The 14,815-nt window shown below is 43.4% G+C and overlaps 1 long non-coding RNA gene across 1 annotated transcript; it reads right to left on the reverse strand.

The window, feature by feature from the left end:
• Window positions 1–2,735: 2,735 nt before the first annotated feature.
• LOC139248081 (uncharacterized) lies at window positions 2,736–5,849 on the reverse strand. The gene is made up of 3 exons (XR_011590997.1): window positions 5,775–5,849; window positions 2,951–3,006; window positions 2,736–2,796 (listed from the first exon to the last, which is right to left on the reverse strand). It is a non-coding gene; the product is annotated as an uncharacterized lncRNA (long non-coding RNA).
• Window positions 5,850–14,815: the final 8,966 nt, after the last annotated feature.

Consider the following 14,815-nt stretch of genomic DNA (forward strand, 5'->3'; position numbering starts at 1 on the left):
TCACATTTCTTGCACACAAGAAAGAATGAATTCGCGTTTATATAGTGCTTTACCACGTTTCTCAGACCACCTCAAAGCACTTCACATACAATGAACTATTTTTGAAGTTCAGTCAATGTTATTTTGTGGGCAAACATGCCAGCCACTATGTACACAGCAGCAATGAGACCCCTCTACAGGGGTCAGAGAGAAAGTTCCCAGTTTTTTTCCTGATTTGGCCTAGGGTTTTTCTTTCGTTTTTTGCTACTCCCAGATTATTACGTGGCTGTTGGTGGGTGGGAGTGGGGATATTGAAGGTGATGATCCTCAGATGCACCATGACAGTATGGGACAGGCTCAATGGTCTAGATGGTATTTTCCTGTCCCTCATTTTCAGGTATTTGTATGTAAGGGGCGTTGGATCTATTCACAGGACTGACTGACACCACTGAACCCAAGAAGGTATTTACAAAACACCTGAATTTGTAACAATTAAGTGTGGGCCTAGGTGGTTGAAGGCATGGTGAGGCAAGAGGTGAGGGGGGCATGCACAAGAGGTCAGAGTCAGAAGATTCAAAACTTCAGTGGGGGATGCAGCACTGGAGAAAGCTACAGAGATAGGGAAGGATGCGATCATGGAGGGATTTAACCACATGAGAATGAGAATTTTAAATTTGAGACATTGCGGAACTGGGAGCCAATACAGGTCAGCAGAATACTAATGAGGCATAGTAGCAAAGTCTTTCATGAGCTGATGTTTAGAGGGTGAAAGACAGGAGACTGGATAAGAGAACACTGGAATAGTCAAGACTGGAGGGGAGAAAAGCATGGATGAGGAAAAGATTGGCTGATGTAAGGGCAGAGGTGAGCAATGATAAGGGAGTGACAGTGAGCAGTTTTTGTAATGGACAGGATATGGGGTCAGGAACTTCTCTCAGAGTTAAATAGGACGCCAAAGTTGCAAGCAGTTTGGTTCAGCACAAGATCCGAGACTGTGGATGGCAAGGGGACAGAGTTTGTGGCAGGAGCCAAAAACACTGGCTTCAGTCATCCCAATCTTTAGCTGGAGGAAACTGCAGCTCATCCAAGATTGGATGTTGGATAAGCAGTCTGACAGCACAGAAGTAATGGAAGGATCGAAAGAAGGGATAGACAGAGAGAGCTGGGATTCAACAGCATATAGGTGACTCCAAGTCTGCAGATGATGTCACCGAGGGGCAGCATGTAAATGAGGAAAAAGGAGTGAGCCATGGATGCATCCTTGGGGAATTCCCAAAGTTGACAGTGCAGAAGTGTGGAGAGGTTATTGGTAGCAAGCAAGAGCAGTTCAATCGAACACAACAACAGAGTAAAGATATTAGAGATTGGTATGATCAAACGTGTCAAAGGCTACAGGGAAATAGAATAAGAGACAAGGAGGGATTAAGAATTGTAGTCATTCGTGACTTTGGCTGTTTCAGTGTGGTGGGAGGGGCAAAATCTTGACTGAAGAAAATCAAACGGAGTTGTAGAAGAGATGAAAATTGATTGGGAAGGCAACAACATATTCAAGGACTTGAGAGTAAATTGATTTGGAGATGTGGTAAACGATTTGCAAGGACTGAGGGAATAAAGTGTGGGTATTTTGGGGGGTGGGGGTTTGATGATGGTTTTGAAAGGGAGGGGTCAGTATCCAAGTGGAAACCATTGCAATTTCAGCTGGCATGGAGGCCAAGACGGGAAGTTGGGTGATTAGCAATTTAGTAGGAAAGGGGTCAAGGAAGCAGGAGGTAGGTTTCATGGATGAAATGAACTGAGACAGAGCATGGGGGATATGGGAGGATAACCAGAGCAAAGGGGGTTCAAGGCCAGGATTGGCAACAGGTTTGGCTTGCTGGGCAAGGGGAAGCAGCAGAGACAGCAAATGGTCTCTATCTTGGTAACAAATAAATATTCTTTGTCACAGTGCACTGTATCTACCTCATTAATAGGATTAATAGGAGGAACCTGTGAGGAAACTACAGGATCATTCAGTTAAATTACTCACAACAGAAATTATACTACATCAAAAAATTATACTACATCAAAAAATTATACTACGACATCAGAGAAGAAAACCCAATTTATATCATACCATACCAAAGTCTTCATGTAATTGCTGTAACTGTTTTTCAGCTAATAGCTACTTTCCCAAACATTCCCCGTCTCTCCCCAGGCTCAATTCTTTTTGTCTATGCATTCATCTTTCTTTTGTTCTCTCCATTCACATTATTGCCCCCTGCTTATCCTTCCCACTTTACTTTTACCGACTAATATTCATTTCAATTTCATCCTAGTGATTTTTGACAGGCATAGGTATCAAATTATAAAGAAAGAATTTGCAATTTTATCGCACCTTTCACAACCTCAGCACATCCCAAAGCACTTTACAACTAATGAAGTACTTTTTAAAGTGTAATCAATGTTGTGATGTATGGAAGCGCAGCAGCCAATTTGAGCACAGAAATTCTCACAAACAGTAATGAGATGATGACTAAATAATCTGTTTCAGTGATGTTGGTTAAGGGAGAGCTCCCCTACTTTTCTTCGAATAGTGCCATGGGATCTTTTATGTCCACTTGAGAATGCTGATGGGCTCTCGGCTTAATGCGCCATCTGAAAGATGGCTTAAAAATCTTGTATGTAATTACTGTAACTATTTCACAGCTCAATTTAACTTCTCATCCCAACAGTGCAGCACTCCCTCAGTACTGCATTAAAGTACCTCAAGTCTCTGACGGGGATTTGAACCAATAATCTTCTGATATAGGCGAGCTATCACTGAGCCAAGTTGGACACCTATGGAATATTGCAAAAAATAAACCACTAATAAAGCTGCCAGCATAACTCAGTTTCACAGCTTCTGATTACCAAATGGCTTATTTTCCATAATCCACTACTATCCAGTGTACTCCATCTTCCCAATAGAAGTACATGAAAACAAGGTACCCACCTTCCTGTAATTGCTGTAGCTGTCTCTTAAGAGATGTCAGTTTCTCCTGGTACATCCTATGAATAAGAGAAAAAAGCTAGAATTTAGATACAACTAAATATAACCATGTGTTGAGCAAAATTTGCACACAATATGAAACTACAGTACTGTACTTCAGATTTGTATTATTTAGCACTTAATATTACCAGATTACAATGTCATTATACTGTTTTTGGTAAGCAAATTCCTTTATAAATCAATGTAGCCAATGCTCTAACCTCAAGATCAATTTTATTTTCTATTCATTCTCAGATGTGGGTGTTGCTGGCAAGGCTGGCATTTAATGTCCATCCTGTTGGAGGGCTTGCAAGGTAGTTAAGGGTCAACCATGTTGGTATGGGACTGGCATCACCAGTTTGTTGGGTTTTTAACAACAATCCAACAGCTTCACAGTCACCTTTATTTCCAGATTTTTAAAACGGAATTAAAATTCTCAAACTGGCATGGTGGTATTTGGTCATATTCTCTGGATTATTAGTCCAGGCCACAGGATTACTAGTCCAGTAACATAATTACTGCACTACCGTACCCTTGTACGCTCATAGAAGTATTAAAACACTTATACTAATGATGCTGCAGTTGCAACAGCTGGTGGCCAGGTGATCCAACACAATCACGTACTGCTCCAATCTGAGGGGGCTTGGCTTAAAGCAACACTTCTTAAAAAAAAAAAAAATCCATAGCCCTTGCATTAACATTTGCATGGATAGTACAGATTTGTGATGTCTGTCTCATTACAAGATTCAAATCCCAAACTCATAATTTATTATCCTTTTTAATCCAATGGTTTTAAAAAATAAATCCATGTTGACTCTGCCCAATCATATTCTGATTTTCTCAGTGCCCCGTTACCCTAATAAAAGATTCCAGCATTTTCCCTCCTTCTGGTCTTCTCTCTCCCTACTTTCTGGAACAGCAAGGTTACATTTGCTACCGTTCAATCCACAGCAACCATTCTAGAAATGAGGGAATTCTGGAAGATCAAAAACAATGTATCCACTATGTCTGTAGCCACCTCTTTTAAAACACGAGGACGTAGGCCATCAAGTCCAAGGGAATTTGTCCCATTAATTTCTCCAGTACTAATTTTTTTTTTTTTTACTGATACTAATTTCTTTAAGTTCCTTATTCTCACTAGACCCCTGGTTCCCCACTATTTGTGTCTTCTTCCCGTGATTCTTCTGTCTCTGCCTGTAAGGGATCCATTTCACTTTCGATAATCTCTTCCTTTTTACATACCTATAGAAGCTTTTACAATCTGCTTTTCTGTCTCTTGCTAGTTTACTCTCAAACACTATTTTCTCTCTCTTTAAAAACGATGGTGAGATTTACTATTGAAATGTCATATAATTAAGGACATTACCTCATTATGACCAGCAAAAAAAATGGACTACATTTGACATTTTTAAGTTTGCATAAATAAGGCTTCTTTAGAAATACATAAAGTTAGCAAAAAACATGCAGTAACATAGTGCCACACCAGCAGATTTCCTGGAATTGAATGGCAAGATCAGAAAAACACAGGAGCAATTAGAAATAAGAGCAGGTCACCAACACTGAATATTTAGCACCAAATAATGCAATTTGGGGGGTGGGGGGGGCGCGGGGAAAGAGTTTAAAAGGAGAATTTCATTTTAATCATTTGGAAGAGGCTCCAACAAGGCAGGTAAATCAGGTGAGTGGCCTAGAGTTTGTAGCACATCTTTGTTGCAATTCAGAAGCCAGTGAAAATTTGCCACAATGGGACATTTCATTTCTACCTTACATCTCCCTTTTGTAGACATAGGTTTGCTAGTCAATTCTTCCCGGCCAAAGTAAGTCCCAGAAATCTTGGAGAAATACCATTGTCTTGTAAGCTAAATACCACCTAAAAGCTTACAGGAAGCTAGTGAACTCAGTATTAACACAAACAAATGCTAATTCCTCGCAGGGTGTTTTCACTACAGAACTAGTTCGACAGCCTTTCAAATGTTCATCAACAGTCTTTCAACAGTGTGACCTTTTCAATACAGAAATACATCTTTCAAAATGCATAATTTATTCATAAATGTTCCTTATTAATTTCTACTCATCAGTAAAAGGCATAGTGTAGATGTGGTTTTCCACATTCTCTAAATGCTGTTCCACCCCAACAATGAATAGATAGTCCACTAAACAAGGCACTCCATTTCAGTGTTTTGTACAATAAGTGCCCAATTGGTCATGCACTCTCTAACCTCTTGCTGCCCAAATCCCCAACTGTATACACAGCCTTATTCTGTAAGTGCATTTCAGTTGTTTCACATTACACACAGGATAGTTGGAGGCATAGATGGAAGCGGCTTTACTGGGAACCATTTTTTAAAAATAATTTTTAAAATAATTTATAATTATTTATTCAGCAGCTTGACTGTCAGATAAACAGCTGTGCAGATTGAGGACCACTTATACTAATCAACAGCACTGCACCACAAATTGATTTTCACAACCTAAATGCATAAAGACAGTGGAATTGTGTCAAATATTGACATTTGTAGAAGTCATACTAATTATTATGCTGGGGACAGCAAGTTATAAAGAAAAAAATCTCAAAATTTGTCATTAATTGAGGTATTAGCTTTAACTATGACTTGGCATGAAAGCCAATTTGAATCTCCACTGTTTCAAAGCTCTTGACAACTTGAATTATTATTCCAAAACAGTAATGCTTCATTATTTGCTACAAACGGGATTTTTACCACATCAATGTTTTACGCTGTGGTCTGTATTGCACGAGGCAACTGCATCACATTGCAACAATACTCACTGCTCTTTCACCTCCAGGTAGTCTTCATCATCTTGCTTGTTAGCAATGTCTGTCTCACTTGCATCCTCTGTATCTGTCAAATATAAATGAAACAGAATTCCATTAAATCGTGAGAAAAATAGAAGTATCTCACACAGTATCAATATTTGGCTGACACGACAATACTAAAACATACTGCAGTACATGTATTTACTTTTTTTCAAATGACCTCCTCTCTTTTCCTGTTTCCAGTAGAGGGCAGCAGATAGTAACGAGCAGGAATTCAAGGGCCTGGAGTTTCCTCCACTTCGCCCAGATACATGCATAATCTGGATGCAAAGCAATTATATGACTTCAAAGATCAAGGAATTTTGGGCCAAAATGTGATACTTGCGTAACTACAATATGCCCAAATCTCTGATCCTTTACAGCCATCCATCAAATCCTCTGTCCGAGCGAATCTCCGCCCACAAAACCAGCCATGCCCTCCCTCCATTACCAAATGCAAGTCTTCTCCAATTGCATTTTTTCAGGGGTCACAAGTTGCATCCAGATTTTCAGGCACACCAGGCGTCATTTTTCTGGTCTTTAAACTGCAGAGACCTGGACTGTATTATATGTTTCTTTGAATGCAATTTTTTTTTAAACCAAACTTTGTCACGTTAAAAATTGAACAGCTCAACAGCTTCCCCGACTGCACTCACTTAAAAATGCTATGCCTGAATTATGATGAAATTAATTGAAATTTTTCATTTTAAGACTCAAAAAACAAATATACTGGTGTAGGTTTGGCATTTCCTTGGGCCCTGATTGTTTATGCTGATTTATGCCATATTCTGATGAGATTGGGGGGGGGGGGGGGGGATACTTGGCTGTAACTTGAAATTGGCAAAATGGGAATAGCTTCAGGCACAATTTGTAAGGAAAGGATTAATACACACTGCCCTGCAGTCTGCTAGTGTTATACTGCGATTGATTTCTCTTTATATTGCAATAATATCAACCTTTAGACTTTGCCTGTTAAGTGGGGAAGTATAAGTCACTTTAGATACAGTGACTACTGAGCTGTTGAACTAAGACTGACCTTAAAGCAATGATCAGTTTAGTAAACCTAATTAAAAGACATGCCAATGCACACTGATTCATACATTTCTGAGAACTTTAATCAGTTAATAACAAGTGCAGGAAAAAGTTAGTCCTGCAAAGGAAAATATCTGGGTATGCATCATCCTTTTTAATTGAGGTTTCTGTAGAAGCAGGAGACTATACCAAACACAGTGATCTGTTGTAAGTCCATCAACTAAACCAGGAAGGTTCAGTTATAAATGCAGTGAAATCCGTATAAACGGACACTCACAAATGATGAACTATAGATAGCCTTCATTGCATCAAACCCTTTTACAACTTCAAACATGGGGCACTCTGGTCAGCGTGAGGGGGTTTTGTGAAAGCAACGGCTTTTGTGGAATGGGGCCTCTTAACCCAGCATCCATAGCAGCAAAGAAACCGCTCTGGGTTTGAATGATTGCATGGCTCTATCCCTGGGGTAGAACGATTTCTCTGCTGCTACGGATGCTGGATAAAGAATGCGCAATTCAGCAAAGCCATTTCTTTCCTCTAACCCGCTGCCACCTCCCCAGTCTCCCGAATCAAGGAAAGCACATGCAAACAGTAAGAAAGGCCGACATGTCCTGCCCAGCGCTGCGTCCATGCACTACTTCAGTAGCTGGTGACAGCTCCTCGCCCCCTGACACGGCCATTGTCTTCTTTCCTTTAGCTTCTGATGGTGGATTCACTTCTTTGAGGAGCTTTGGCTTTGGGGAATGAAGGTGGACGGCTGTTCCAGGTCTCTCTGTTGTTCTAAAGTGATGTACAGGCTTGAGTCCCAGCTATCCGTCAGTCTTCCTGCAGACTCTCTGCTCAACTAGAAACTGCAGTTTCACTCCTACACAAACAATTAACAGGAGGAGACGACCCAATAATATCTCTAGCCTCAATGATGGTGGAGCCCAGCACACAAGTGCAAAAGACGAGGTTGAAGCATTTGCAACCATCTTGCTGATTATTGAGAGTAGACTGATGGGGTGGTAATTGGCCGGATTGGATTTGTCCTCCTAAATGTTCTCCATCCGTTCCAAGACATGTCTTTGGAAGCTTCAATATAAAGGCACAACCTGTCGCCTTTTTTTATCCTGTGATTTCCCTAATGCTGCAAGTAGAACTGAGAAATGCAGTTCATTACTGAAGTTACACTCTGCTCCAAGTGAGAGCAGTTTGAAATGAATTTAGGTTGTAAAACCATTAAATGAACAGAGTCGATCTCTGTGTGTGGGAGTGGGATTCTTAGCATTGTTGCAGCTAATTAGGCGCCAATCATAATCTCAGCTAGTGCGTCAAGATTGTTGGGAAAATGTTTATAGTACGTACAATGACTATTTTGAAAAGAAGGACACCTGCAAACAAAAAAGCGCAGCTAATGCCAGTCCCCAAGGAGTCCGTAACATCAGCCATGATCTCACTGAATGGCGAACAGGCCCGAGAGCGAACTGATCTACTCCTGTTCCGATGTTATTTGCAGGTTTCACTGTACTGTCTGTTTAAGTACTATTGCATGTACTGTATGTTTAATAAGTCTGGAATATCTGATATTCAATGTTTAAGAACCTTGGGTTCAATTTTCCCCAGTGATTTGTGCCGTTTTGTTGACGCGTGGTGCTTTTTTGGCCCAAATTAAAAAACCAAAGTCTCCCTAATCTTTGTGCGCCAGTGTCACTCAGTTAGTTACGATTTTTTTTAGGTTCATTTTTTTGTGTGTGTCACAGATGTTCTGATGTCTGCGCCAGTTTTTCACAATTATGCAAGTTTGGCCAATTTAAATTTCTCCTTGGACGGCATATGTAACCACTCCCAAAAAACCTTCTGGTCACTGATGGAAAACCAGCGCACATTAAAAAAAAAATCGCACAGAATGACGCCATTGTTTTTGGCGAAGTTTTGAAGGGAATCAAGAACACATAAATATGCATAATCAAGCTTAAATGTTTAAAACTTAAGACGCAGGAAATGGAAGTTTAATGGAATTCTTTAAGTTTTGATTTTTTTTAAAATTGACACGCCACCACCGAACATCTCCAAACCGGGCTCGAGGGTCGGGGCGACGGCCGACAGAATTGGTCCCTCGCCCGGGGGGGGGGGGGGAGGAGGGCGGGGGCTGTGGAAGGTGAACGGAAGGCATGAGAAGCCTTACACTATGCATCAAATGAAGCCGGGGGGGGGGGGTGTTCCTGATCATTGCACCTGCTCAGACCTGGGTGTGGTCCATACTAGGTAGTCGACCTTGGGGGAAGAGAATAAAGAACCTTGTCCTGCCTGCCGTTTTGAGCTTCTTGCAAAGGTACAATTTAATCATGGGGGCAATACTGACAATGCCATACCTTGTGCAAGCCTTCTGCATGATGGTGCTGCGTAGATGACAATTGATTCGACGTCATCGCACGAGAAACCTCAGAGCACGTAGGATGATGGGCAGGAGGCCTTACTCACATCGGGTACATCAAGACAGACGTTCGTACCTGCACCTGAGTGATGCAGACTGTGTCAGAAGGCTGGGTTTCCGCAAAAAATTTGTAACTGAGATCTTTAAGTTAGTAAAAGCAGACCTGCAACCTCGAAGCATCAGGAGGATTGCTTTGTCAGTTGAAGTGAAGGTTACAGCTGCACTTTAATTCTATGCATCTGGATCGTTCCAGGCCACAACTGGGGATGTGTGCGCCATTTCTCAAGATGCAAAATATATCTGCATTCGGCAGGTGACTGCTACACTATATGCCCGGAGGAATAACTACATAAAGTTCCCCATGACCGCCCAGGCAATGTGTGAAAGGCTGTGGGCTTCTCCAGGATTGCTGGTACAGGGCTGCATTGATTGTACCCACAGCGCCTTACAAGCACCTTTGGAGGATTCAGATATGTACAGGAATAGAAAAAGTTTCTACGCATTTAATATGCAACTCGTGTGTGACGACACGCATCGCATCATGTCGGTTGATGCAAGATACCCTGGGAGCACTCATGATGCGTTCATCCGATGCGAGAGCGCTATATCTGTCATGTTACAGCAGCAGCCAGAAGGCCAGAGCTGGCTACTGGGCGACAACGGGTACAGCCTCGCCATTTGGCTCACGACACCCCTACACGTAACCCGGACGGAAGCTGACCGGGAATACAACATGTCGCACATTGCGACGCGCAACATCATAGAGAGGACCATTGGCATCTTGAAACAGCGTTTCCGATGCCTGGACCATTCCGGAGGCTACTTGCAATACTCTCCTGAGATAGGTCAGCCAGTTTACTGTTGTGTGCTGCATGACTTAGCCATCATGAGGCAGCAGCAGCTGATAGCTGAAGACCCACCTGAGGTGAGAGTGGCTGAAGATGCAGATGATGACGAGGAGGACGAGGATGAGGAAGCCATGCAACTACCTGAACCCGGAGCACGACAGCGGAGGAGGGCGGGCCGTCGTGCCCCTTTAACGATTGCTCGAACTTTGCACCAGCAGCTCATCCGTGAACGCTTTGCTGCCTGAAGGCTCAGCGGCAAATCTTCCACATGGACCATGTTTACTGTTCGGACCTGTTCTGTAATGTTGTATTATGTTAATGGAATAAATGATGAAAATGATTCTTGTTTACTTCAAAAAGTTGTGCTAATAATGGAACAAATAATGGAAATGATTCAGTTATAATTTTAAAACATTTTTATTCAAAAGTTTAACATTTGTTTGTACTTAACTTTAATAAAAAATATTCTTGTATCAAACTTTAAAGTTTTCAGTTAAGATCACTTACAAACTTTTAAACTTATAAATTTACATAACTTACAAAAAACTTTTAATTTGAGAACAGCTACAACTGTAACAATAACAGCAGCAGCAAAGAAAGGCTGCACCCATCTCTCCTCCACCTTATTCTAAGACCGCCCGCTGCTCTTGGTCTTGGTGATTCCATCCCCGCCCGCAGGAAGTGGCACAGCATTTCTCAGGTTGGTAGCAAAGCTTATTCTTTCGAACATCTCGGGTAATGCGCACTTCATGATGGGGAGTGGGAGGGCTGGCGGTAATGTGAAGGGCCTGGCTTGGGCCTCTTCAGATGCTGGTCTGGGGATTGGAGTGGGAGTGACAATTGATTCTGTCAATGGGCACGGGGTCTGGGCGTGTTCCCTTATTGCAGCAGCTATCTCCAACATTCCCTCCCTCATGTGCCCTGACAGTGTCTCAACTACCTGTGACATGCCCTCCCTCATGGTGAGTAACAGTGTGTCAACTACCCGCAACATTCCCTTCGTCATGTTCACTGACGGTGTTTGAACTACCTGAAACATTCCCTCCCTTGTGTTCACTGACAGTGCATCAACGACCTGCGAAATTCCCTCCCTCATGTGCACCGACACTGTTTCAGCTGACTGAGACATTCCCTCCCTCATGTTCCCGGACGGTGTTCCCATTTCTCCTGACAGTCCCGATACCTCATCACACAGGTGTCCAGGAGTGATTGGGTAAGGTCAATGCTCTCCGCACTCAGTGCCATCATCTGAACCACGTCGGTTAGATCCTGCACCTCAGGAGAGCACTGTCGAGCTCTCCTTTCCCTTCTTACCCTGGGTGCGTGGCTCGCTGCATCCTACTGGGACCCGCAGCATTGGACGGTGGGGCCCTGGGTGTGCCTTGCTGCATCCCACTGGGACCCGCAGCATCGGACGGTGGGGCCCTGGGTGTGCCTTGCTGCATCCCACTGGGACCCGCAGCATCGGACGGTGGGGCCCTGGGTGTGCTTTGCTGCATCCCACTGGAATCCCCAGTCTCGGATGGTGGGAAACTATGGAATGCCCCACCAACACTCGTACCACTCAGGGAAGGGCTGGCACCTCAATGGACGGCACCTGCACCTCCTCCAGAGTGACCACAACAATGGTGGCTTCATCTATCCCCTCCCACTCCCCCTCACCCCCAAGCTCTTGGTTTGGAAGGTGGGATTGGAAGGTGTTCTCTTCAGGCCCGTCTTTGTCTGAATAGTCTTCTGCATCGTCAGGGTTGGCCGCAAGTTCTGCAAAATATAACAGACAAATGGTTAGCACCAGAGGAGGGGGCAGGGTGGCATGAGTAGGCTCACACAGCGCAGGCAGCAGGCTCACTTGAAGGACTGCGATGAATGATAGCACATTGAGTCAATTGAAGCATAGCTGACAGAGACATCCCCAGGTACCGAAGCATGGCTAGCCTGCGCAGTACCCAACATTTTGCAAAGCCAGACTGTGGAATTTGCAGGACTTACCCTCTCCCTCGAGTGTGGGCCCAGCTTGTGCAGTGGTGCTTGCTTTTCTCCAGGCAGGACCCATCAAAGATGCGAACCTCTCTTCCAAGGGTGTCAGTAGCTGCAGATTTGCCGGGCCTCCTCCTGTTCGAGTTCTTTCTCGTTTGTTGTGTGCCACCTTCCTCTGCAAAGATGAAAATATAACTTTTTGGAGAGGGTGTCTTTCTGCTGGGTGGGACATATACAGCTGGTGACATTTACAATTGCAATTCCATTGAATAAATGAAAATATTACTTACACTAACTACTTGACCAAGGTCCTGCCACTTCTTTTTGCACTGGCCTCCAGACTTCGGGTCACCATTATACAGTAATCTTCTGCAAGTTGGTTCCAACGTTTCTTCATTTCTTTTGGTGGAACTTTTATATGACCTTTTCTGGTGTCCAGCTCGTGCCATCTGCCCTCAATCACAGTAACCAGTGCCTCCACTTCATCCTGTAAGAAATTCTTGGTCCTTGCACTGCGTTGCATCTTGTACTGCAGCTCCGATTTTTCCAATGAGAATTAAAGTTCTCACACACAACTGGCTCTTTAAAAATGGCCGAATGCAGACTGGGAGCTGTATTGGGCATGCACACCCATAGGAATCACATCAAAACGCCCTTTTATTTTTCTGGGCATGCACAGAAGGAGGGTATAGTTTTTTCGGCGCATACATTAGGCTCCACCCCCCGAGGCTACAGGACAGGCTGCGTGGCTCCAATTTCAAAAAATAGAACGGGGAAACTTGCTACTTTTTATTTGGAGTATTTGGGGCCAAGAAAAACGGGCGTAAATCTGGCAATACTCCCAAAAAACAGCATTGGGGAAAATTGAGCCCCTTGTGTTTAAATGTTTAAGCAGGTAAATGGCAGAGACTTTGAACAAATATTTTGTATCGGTCTTCACGGTAGAAGACACTAAAAACATTCCAATAGTGGATAATCAAGGGGCTATTGTGCGGGGCTGGGGGGGAACCTAAACAATCACGATCACTAGAGAAAAAGCACTAGGTAAACTAATGGGACTAAAAGTGGACAAGTCGCCTAGACCTGATGGTCTGCATCCTAGGGTCTTAAAAGAAGTGGCTGCAGAGATAGTGGATGCATTGGTGTAATCTATCAAAATTCCTTGGATTCTGGAGAGGTCCCAGCGGATTGGAAAACCGCAAATGTAACACCCCTATTTAAGAAAGGAGGGAGACAGAAAGCAGGAAACTATAGTTCAGTTAGCCTAACATCTGTCATTGGGAAAATGCTAGAATCCATTATTAAGGAAGTAGTAACAGAGCATTTACGTAGAAACATAGACAATAGGTGCATGAGTAGGCCATTCGGCCCTTCGAGCCTGCACCACCATTCAATGAGTTCATGGCTGAACATGCAACTTCAGTACCCCATTCCTGCTTTCTCGCCATACCCCTTGATCCCCCAAGTAGTAAGGACTACATCTAACTCCTTTTTGAATATATTTAGTGAATTGGCCTCAACAACTTTCTGTGGTAGAGAATTCCACAGGTTCACCACTCTCTGGGTGAAGAAGTTTCTCCTCATCTCGGTACTAAATGGCTTACCCCTTATCCTTTGACTGTGACCCCTGGTTCTGGACTTCCCCAACATTGGGAACATTCTTCCTGCATCTAACCTGTCTAAACCTGTCAGAATTTTAAACGTTTCTATGAGATCCCCTCTCATTCTTCTGAACTCCAGTAAATACAAGCCCAGTTGATCCAGTCTTTCTTGATATGTCAGTCCCGCCATCCCGGGAATCAGTCTGGTGAACCTTCGCTGCACTCCCTCAATAGCAAGAATGTCCTTCCTCAAGTTAGGAGACCAAAACTGTACACAATACTCCAGGTGTGGCCTCATCAAGGCCCTGTACAACTGTAGTAACAACCTCTCTGCCCCTGTACTCAAATCCCCTCACTATGAAGGTCAACATGCCATTTGCTTTCTTAACTGCCTGCTGTACCTGCATGCCAACCTTCAATGACTGATGTACCATGACACCCAGGTCTCGTTGCACCTCCCCTTTTCCTAATCTGTCATCATTCAGATAATAGTCTGTCTCTGTTTTTACCACCAAAAGTGGATAACCTCACATTTATCCACATTATACTTCATCTGCCATGCATTTGCCCACTCACCTAACCATTCCAAGTCACTCTGCAGCCTCATAGCATCCTCCTCGCAGCTCACACTGCAACCCAACTTAGTGTCATCTGCAAATTTGGAGATACTACATTTAATCCCCTCGTCTAAATCATCAATGTACAATGTAAACAGCTGGGGCCCCAGCACAGAACCTTGCGGTACCTCACTAGTCACTGCCTGCCATTCTGAAAAGTACCCATTTACTCCTACTCTTTGCTTCCTGTCTGCCAACCAGTTCTCAATCCACGTCAGCACACTACCCCCAATCCCATGTGCTTTAACTTTGCACATTAATCTCTTGTCTGGGACCTTGTCGAAAGCCTTCTGAAAGTCCAAATACACCACATCAACTGGTTCCCTCTTGTCCACTCTACTGGAAACATCCTCAAAAATTTCCAGAAGATTTGTCAAGCATGATTTCCCTTTCACAAATCCATGCTGATTTGGACCCATCACGTCACCTCTTTCCAAATACGCTGCTATGACATCCTTAATAACTGATTCCATCATTTTACCCACTACCAATGTCATGCTGACCTGTCAATGGCCCCAAGTTT

The sequence above is a fragment of the Pristiophorus japonicus genome, unplaced genomic scaffold, assembly GCF_044704955.1.
Source record: "Pristiophorus japonicus isolate sPriJap1 unplaced genomic scaffold, sPriJap1.hap1 HAP1_SCAFFOLD_2884, whole genome shotgun sequence".
NCBI lineage: Eukaryota > Metazoa > Chordata > Chondrichthyes > Pristiophoridae > Pristiophorus > Pristiophorus japonicus.